Source organism: Misgurnus anguillicaudatus, chromosome 8 (genome assembly GCF_027580225.2).
Source record: "Misgurnus anguillicaudatus chromosome 8, ASM2758022v2, whole genome shotgun sequence".
NCBI lineage: Eukaryota > Metazoa > Chordata > Actinopteri > Cypriniformes > Cobitidae > Misgurnus > Misgurnus anguillicaudatus.
Genome location: NC_073344.2, coordinates 11566414 through 11575975, shown reverse-complemented (window position 1 = coordinate 11575975; position 9562 = coordinate 11566414).

The following is a 9562-nucleotide window of genomic DNA, read 5'->3' as shown; positions in this document are numbered from 1 at the left end:
CAGCGCCACCTAGGGGTTATAAACTATAACAGTTCTTATAGAACTGCTTATATCTTCAGAATACTTTGTCTGATATACATATTCTTTGTGAAATTTTATTTACTGGTTTTTGCCGATTGCAACGATACCTTGTTTGTCATTTTCCATCATTCTGTTCATGTGTTATTGTAAAGCATATGGTAAATGATTTTTTTCGCTACTCCTTTTACAAATTTTTATTATTTTATGCCAGGTTCTGCTTGTATAATGTTTGGAGCAATCCGCACAGACGTGACTGAACAGATTTTTCTGCTGAATGTCAAATTTTTGAGAAATACCTCTGTAAAGCGGACCGTGCCTGTCATGCTGTCCCTTTGTCATATTAAAAAGAATCTGACAAAATTTGCCCATGTTGTTCATTATTGTACAAAATGTTCTAAACGAATTCAGTGCCATTTAAGTTATCTGATTGACCTACACTTTGTATTTTTGTTTATTTTTGCTTTGTTGTGTTATTTCTGCCCTTTCAGTGATTGGCATGTCAATGTTTGCAGCTTTGAAGCCTCTTTTCCACAGCCTTTCAAACCATGATTCCTCAGTGGCGCATGCGGTTAGTGCTGTGCTTTGAGAACCTGAGTTCATGGGTTCAAATCCCATGTGCAGTGGTTTTTTTGTCTTAACTTTTTTTCTCACTTAAGTTTTGTGATTTTCATACTATACATTGTATTTCAGTTATTTGTGCTCTCTGTTGTCATTTCTACACTTTTGGTAATTGCTGGATATCAATGTTTATAGCTGTAAAGCTGTATTCTATACCTTGGACACACCAACTCAGTGGTTTAATCGATTACTCAGTGGCGCATGCGGTTAGTGCTGTGCTTTGGGACCATGAGGTCATGGGTTCGAATCCCAGCTCTTACTTTCACTTATTGAGATTTCCTTTTGTGTTCCCTTTAACACGTTCTTCTCGACCTGTCTGGTTTTCCACACGTGTTATATTTTTGAAATCTTTTCTGTTGTTGCTCCGCACTGCAGTGGTTCTGCTCTGCATTTGCCTTGCTTCGGGTTCGGGCTCTGTATTGCGCGCTTTCTGCGCTTTGCGCATTTGCTGCGTCGTATGGTGTTTGCTGGGCTTTAGGTGCTCATTGCGCTGAAGGTGCTTGGCCCCGTAATTGCTGCTTGCAGCTATATTTAGGGGCCAAGCACCGAAGGTGCTGAGGCACCTATTGGAACTGTCAGTATTATTATTCTTCATCTTCCCCAATGGGAGTCTATGGCAGCCCTATGAACCGTACGTAGGAAAATGATGAAATTTGGCACAGTTGTAGTGGTGGTCTTAAAAAGTCATGTGACCAAAAATGGGGTCTCTATTCCTAATTCTATAGCGCCACCAGCAGTGCAAAAATTCAATGTTCAAATGGTTATAACTGCTGATCCGCTTGATCTATGAAAATTCTACTTAGTACACGTGATTGCTCTCCTCATGCTTATTGTTTTTAATACCTTACAGTAAAACTCCACCCATTACAGTAGCGGCCATTTTTAAATGTACAGTATTCCGTTTATTCGCTACTCCTCCTTCAAATTTGGTTCAATTGTTATGAAATTTGGCACAGGTGAACTTTGGAGTGAGCCGCACAGAAATGACCGAACAGAATTTTGATATTTATCTTTGTTCAAAAGTAATAAATGCGGAAACTTAACGAGGTTGACGCAAAAATGGTTCTGAAGCTGTAGCTCGGTCATTCTTTGATCAATTGAAATGAAATTTGGTACACTTCATTTGGACCATGAACTTGGGGTTCATGCCAAATTTGGTGACAGCGCCACCTATGGGTCATGAGATATGAAAATAGGCTATTTTTGCCCATAACTTCTGAACTGTTTGTCAGAAAATTATGATCTTGATGTCTATGGATTGCTTACCTCATGCCGCATCTGCTGATGTGTATTATGCCGGGTTTGACCGAACCGCCTGTCCGCCATTTTGAAATTTCACATAATTTGTTATATTTTTTGAACTATTGGACATATCCGCGCAAAAATTAGTAAGGAGCTTCGACATGATGTCCTGAAGGTACCTGGGAAGTCAGAGTACAGCGCCACCTAGGGGTTATAAACTATAACAGTTCTTATGGAACTGCTTATAACTTCTGAATACTTTGTCTGATATTAATTTCTTTGTGAAATTGTATTCACTGGTTTATGCCGATTGCAACGATACCTCGTTTGTCATTTTCCAACATTCTGTTCATGTGTTATTGTGAAGCATATGGTAGATGATTTTTTCGCTACTCCTTTTACAAATTTTGTTTATTTTATGCCAGGTACTGCTCATATAATGTTTGGAGCAATCCACACAGAAATGACCGAACAGATTTTTGATATTCTATTCTCTTTCTTAGAAATACCACTCCAAAGTTGACCGTGCCTGTGACATTGTCTATTTGTCATAGTAAATTAATGTGACTGTATATTACATTGTATAGCATTACTATGCAGAATGATCTTCTTGTCTTCAATCTCACTTGAGCTTTTTGATTCTCATATACATTGTATTTCTGTTAGTTCTGCTCTGCACTGTCAGTTCTGCATCTGTGTTGATTGGCACATGTCAATCCTTGCAGCACCTAAGCTGTTTTTTTGCTGCCCTTTGAGCTGTGTTAACTGAATTGTACATCTGGTTAACCACATGCCATGAGATTCTGAGGTCATGGGTTCGAATCCCATGTGCAGTGATATTTTGTCTTAACTTTTTTCTCACTTAAGTTTTGTGAATCTCATACTATACATTGTATTTCAGTTATTTGTGCTCTCTGTTGTCATTTCTGCACATTTGGTAATTGCTGGATATCAATGTTTACAGCTCTAAATCTCTATTCTATAGCTTGGACACACCAACTCAGTGGTTTAATCGTTTACTCAGTGGCACATGCGGTCTCTGCGTTGCTTTTGGAACCTGAGGTCATGGGTTCGAATCCCAGCTCTTACTTTCACTTATTGAGATTTCCTTTTGTGTTCACTTTAACACGTTCTTCTCGACCTGTCTGGTTTTCCACAGGTGTTATATTTTTGCCATCTTTACTGTTGTTGCTCCGCACTGCAGTGGTTCTGCTCTGCATTTGCTTTGCTTTTGGGTTCGGCCTTTGTATTGCGCGCTTTCTGCGCTTTGCGCATTTGCTGCTTCGTGTGGTTTTTGCTGTGCTTTGGGTGCTCATTGCGCTGAAGGTGCTTGGCCCCGCAATTGCTGCTTGCAGCTATATTTAGGGGTCAAGCACCGAAGGTGCTGAGACACCTATTGGAATTGTACTTTTTTCTTCTTCTTAGCCATTGGTGTCTATGGCAGCCCTATGAACCGTATGTAGGAAAATGATGAAATTTGGCACAGTTGTAGTGGTGGTCATAAATAGTCAGGTGGCCAAAAATGGGGTCTCTAGCAGTAACTCTATAGCGCCACCAGCATTGCAAAAATTCAATGTTCAAATGGTTATAACTGCAGATCTGTTTGATCTATGAAAATTCTACTTGGCACACGTGATTGCTCTCATCATGCTTATTGTTTTTAATACCTTACAGTAAGACTCCACCCATTACAGTAGCAGTCATTTTGAAATGTACAGTATTTTGTTTTTTCGCTACTCCTCCTTCAAATTTGGTGCAATTGTTATGAAATTTGGCACAGGTGATCTTTGGAGTGAGCCGCATAGAAATGACCGAACAGAATTTTGATATTTATCTTTGTTTAAAAGTAATAAATGCACAAACTTAACGAGGTTGATGCAAAAATGGTTTTGAAGCTGTATCTCGGTCATTATTTTATCAATCGAAATGAAATTTGGTACACGTCATGTCAAGCATAAACTGGGGGACCATGCCGAATCTGGTGACAGCGCCACCTATGGGTCATGAGATATGAAAAAAGGCTATTTTTGCCCATAACTACTGAATTGTTTGTCAGAAAACTATGATTGTGGTGTCTACGGATTCCTTGGCTCATGCCGCATCTGTGGATGTGTATTATGCAGGGATTGACAGGACCGCTTGTCTGCCATTTTGAAATGAGTCATAAATTGCTATAACTTTTGAAGTATTGGCTATATCGGCGAAAAAATCGGTAGGGAGCTTCGGCATGATGTCCTGAAGGTACCTGGGAAGTCAGAGTATGGCGCCACCTAGGGGTTATAAACAATAACAGTTCTTATAGAACTGCCTATAACTTCTGAATACTTTGTCTGATATAAATTTTCTTTGTGAAATTAAATTCACTGGTTTATGCCGATTGCAACGATACCTCATTTGTCATTTTCCAACATTCTATTAATGTGTTATTGTAAGGCATATGGTAAATTATCTTTTCGCTACTCCTTTTACAAATTTTGTTTATTTTATGCCAGGTTCTGCTCGTAGGTTCTTTGGAGCAATCCGCACAGAAATGACTGAACAGATTTTTCTGGCACCTAGGCATTTTTTTGAGAAATACCTCTGTAAAGTTGATCGTGCCTGTGATGCTGTCTATTTGTCATAGTTAATTACTGTATATTACATTTTATAGCGTTGCTCTACAGAATGTTTTTCTTGTCTTCAATCTCACTTGAGCTTTTTGATTCTCATATACATTCTATTTCTGTTATTTCTGCTCTGCAGTGTCATTTCTACATCTTTGGTAATTGGCATATGTCAATCCTTGCATCTCTGTAATTTCTTTTCTGCTGTTCCTTTAACTCTGTCAACTGAGTGGCGTGGCGGGTAAGGCACACGCAATGAGATTCTGAGTTCTTGGGTTCGAATCCAGCCTGAGGCAAGTGTTCATCGCTTCTATTACATTTTGTTCTTTCTCACCTATTCTTCTCGACCTGTCTGTAGTTCACATATGTTCAGTTTTTGCCATGTTTTCGGTTGCTTCTTGGCACTGCCGTGGTTCTGCTCTGTGATTGCTACGCTTTGGGTTCTTTGCAGCGCCTTGTGTTCTTGATGCACCTTGGGTGCTCAATGCGCCCTGGGTGATTGATACGTTGTATGTTTCTTGCTGTGCTTTGGGTGCTTAATGTTCTTTGTGTGCTTGCTGTGCTTTGAGTACTTGCTGTGCTTTGTGTGCTTGCTGTGCTTTGGGTGCTTTCTGTGCTTTGTGAGCTTGCTGTGCATTGTGACCTTGCTGTGCTTTGTGTGCTTGCTGTGCTGTGTTTCCATTGCTCTGATGGTGCTTGGCCCCGTATCGCTGCTTGCAGCTATATTTATTATTAGGGGCCAAGCACCTATGGTGCTGTGGCACCTATTGTTTCTGTTAGTATTATTATTCTTCTTAATCTTAATCTTAATCTTAATCTTCCCCAATGGGAGTCTATGGCAGCCCTATGAACCGTATATAGGAAAATTATGAAATTTGGCACAGTTGTAGTGGTGGTCATAAATAGTCATTTGGCCAAAAATGGGGCCTCTAGCAGTAACTCTATAGCGCCACCATCATCTCAAAAATTCAATGTTCAAATGGTTATAACTCGTGATCCATTTGCTCTATGAAAATTCTACTTAGTACACGTGATTGCTCTCCTCATGCGTATTGTTTTTAATTCCTTACAGTAAGACTCCACCCATTACAGTAGCGGCCATTTTGAAATGTACAGTATTTCGTTTTTTCGCTACTCCTCCTTCAAATTTGGTTAAATTTTTATGAGATTTGGCACATGTGATCTTTGGAGTGAGCCGCATAGAAATGACTGAACAGAATTTTGGTATTTTTCTTTATTCAAAAGTAATTAATGCGCGAACTTAACGGGATTGACGCAAAATTGGTTCTGAGGCTGTATCTCGGTCATTCTTTGATCAATCAAGATGAAATTTGGTACGCTTCATGTCGACCATGAAATGGGGGTCCATGCCAAATTTGGTGACAGCGCCACCTATGGGTCATGAGATAGGAAAAAAGGCTATTTTTGTGCATAACTTCTGAATCGTTTGTCAGAAAATTATGATCTTGGTGTCTACGGATTCCTTGGCTCATGCCACATCTGTCGATATGTATTATGCCGGGATTGACCGATCCGTCTGTCCGCCATTTTGAAATTTCTGATAATTTGCTATAACTTTTGAAGTATCGGATATATCGGCACAAAAATCGGTAGGGAGCTTCGGCATGATGTCCTGAGGAAATCAGAGAACAGCGCCACCTAGGGGTTATAAACTATAACAGTTCTTATAGAACTGCTTATAACTTCTGAATTCTTTGTATGGCATGTAAGCTCTTTTCTGCTGCCCCTTGAGCTGTGTCTACTGAATGGCGCACCTGCTAAGTCGTATGCATAGAGATCCTGAGTTCATGGGTTCGAATCCTGCCTGAGGCAGATGTTAATTTCTTCTATTAAAGTTTTGTTCTTTCCCACCTATTCTTCTTGACCTGTCTGTAGTTCACATATGTTCTATTTTTGCCATGTTTTCTGTTGCTGCTCTGCACTGTGGTGGTTCTGCTCTGTCATTGCTACGCTTTGGGTTCTTTGCGGCGCCTTGTGTTCTTGATGCACCTTGGGTGCTCAATGCGCCCTGGGTGATTGATACGTTGTATGTTTCTTGCTGTGCTTTGGGTGCTTATTGCGCTGATGGTGCTTGGCCCCGTATCGCTGCTTGCAGCTATATTTATTATTATTCTGCTTCCTCTTCTTATCCATTGGTGTCTATGGCAGCCCTATGAACCGTACATAGGAAAATGATGAAATTTGGCACAGTTGTAGAGGTGGTCCTGAAAAGTCAAGTGACCGAAAATGGGGTCTCTAGCAGTAACTCTATAGCGCCACCATCAGCTCAAAAATTCAATGTTCAAATGGTTATAACTGCTGATCCGCTTGATCTATGAAAATTCTACTTAGTACACGTGATTGCTCTCCTCATGCTTGTTGTTTTTAATACCTTACAGTAAAACTCCACCAATTACAGTAGCGGCCATTTTGAAATGTACAGTATTCCGTTTTTTTGCTACTCCTCCTTCAAATATGGTTCAATTCTTATGAGATTTGGCACAGATGATGTTTGGAGTGAGCCGCATAGAAATGACCGATCAGAATTTTGATTTTTATCTTTGTTCAAAAGTAATAAATGCGCAAACTTAACGAGGTTGACGCAAAAATGGTTCTGAAGCTGTAGCTCAGTCATTCTTTGATCAATTGAAATGAAATTTGGTACACTTCATGTGGACCATGAACTTGGGGTCCATGCCAAATTTGGTGACAGCGCCACCTATGGGTCATGACATAATAAAATAGGCTATTTTTGCCCATAACTTCTGAACTGTTTGTCAGAAAATTATGATCTTGATTTCTATGGATTGCTTACCTCATGCCGCATCTGTCGATGTGTATTATGCCGGGTTTGACCAAACCGCCTGTCCGCCATTTTGAAATTTCACATAATTTGATATTTTTTTTAACTATTGGACATGTCCACGCAAAAATTAGTAAGGAGCTTCGACATGATGTCCTGAAGGTACCTGGGAAGTCAGAGTACAGCACCACCTAGGGGTTATAAACTATAACAGTTCTTATGGAACTGCTTATAACTTCTGAATATTTTGTCTGATATTATATTTTTGCCATCTTTACTGCTGTTGCTCCGCACTGCAGTGCTTCTGCTCTGCATTTGCTTTGCTTCGGGTTCGGGCTCTATATTGCGCGCTTTCTGCGCTTTGCGCATTTGCTGCGTCGTGCGGTTTTTGCTGTGCTTCGGGTGCTCATTGCGCTGATGGTGCTTGGCCCCGTATCGCTGCTTGCAGCTATATTTATTATTATTATTATTATTTTTCCCCAATGGGAGTATATGGCAGCCCTATGAACCGTACATAGGAAAATGATGAAATTTGGCACAGATGTAGAGGTGGTCATAAATAGTCATGTGACCAAAAATGGGGTCTTTAGCAGTAACTCTATAGCGCCACCAGTAGTCCAAAAAATCAATGTTCAAACTGTTATAATTGGTGAACCATTTGATCTATGAAAATTCTACTTAGTACACGTGATTGCTCTCATCGTGCTTATTGAATTTGATACTTTACAGTAAGACTCCACCCATTACAGTAGCGGCCATTTTGAAATGTACAGTATTTCGTTTTTTCGCTACTCCTCCTTCAAATGCGGTTCAATTCTTATGAGATTTGGCACAGATGATCTTTGGAGTGAGCCGCATAGAAATGACCGAACAGAATTTTGATATTGATCTTTGTTCAAAAGTAATAAATGCGCAAACTTAACGAGGTTGACGCAAAAATGGTTCTGAAGCTGTAGCTCAGTCAGTCTTTGATCAATTGAAATGAAATTTGGTACACTTCATGTGGACCATGAACTTGGGGTCCATGCCAAATTTGGTGACAGCGCCACCTATGGGTCATGAGATAGAAAAATAGGCTATTATTGCCCATAACTTCTGAACTGTTTGTCAGAAAATTATGATCTTGATGTCTATGGATTGCTTACCTCATGCCGCATCTGTCGATGTGAATTATGCCGGGTTTGACCAAACCGCCTGTCCACCATTTTGTAATTTCAAATAAATTGTTATATTTTTTGAACTATTGGACATATCCGCGCAAAAAATGGTAAGGAGCTTCGACATGATGTCCTGAAGGAACATGGGAAGTCAGAGTACAGCGCCACCTAGGGGTTTTAAACTATAACAGTTCTTATTGAACTGCTTATAACTTCTGAATACATTGTCTGATATACATTTTCTTTGTGAAATTGTTTTCACTGTTTTATGCCGATCGCAACGATACCTTGTTTGTCATTTTCCAACATTATGTTCAGGTGTTATTGTAAGGCATATGGTAAATGATTTTTTCGCTACTTCTTTTACAAATTTTGTGTATTTTATGTCAGGTTCTGCTCGTATAGTGTTTGGAGCAATCCGCACAGATGTGACCGAACAGATTTTTGATATTCTGTTCTCTTTCTTAGAAATACCACTCTAAAGTTTACCGTGCCTGTGACGTTGTCTATTTGTCATAGTAATAAATTAATGTGACTGTATATTACATTGTATAGCATCACTATACATAATGATCTGCTTGTCTTCAATTTCACTTGAACTAATGTACATTGTATTTCTGTTATTTCTACTTCTGCTGTGTCAATTCTGCATCTTTGGTGATTGACATGTTAATTCTTTCAGCTCTCTAATCTCTTGTCTGCTGCCTCATGAACTGTGTAAACTGAGTGGCGCATCTAGTTAACCAATTGCATTTAGATTCTAAGTTCCTGGGTTCAAATCCCACCTGAGTCATGATGTTTTGTTCTTCCTCATCAATTCTTCTCAACCTGTCTGTAGTTCACATGTGTTCTATTTTTCCATGTTTGCTGTTGTTGCTCTGCATTGTGGTGCTTCTGCTGTGTCTTTCCTGCATCTTTGGTGATTGACATATGTTAATCCTTTCAGCTCTCTAATGTCTTGTCTGCTGCTTCATGAACTGTGTCAACTGAGTGGCGCATCTAGTTAATCATATGCATTGAGATTCTGAGTTTCTGGGTTCAAATCCCACCTGAGTCATGGCGTTTTGTTCTTCCTCATCAATTCTTCTCAACCTGTCTGTAGTTCACATGTGTTCTAT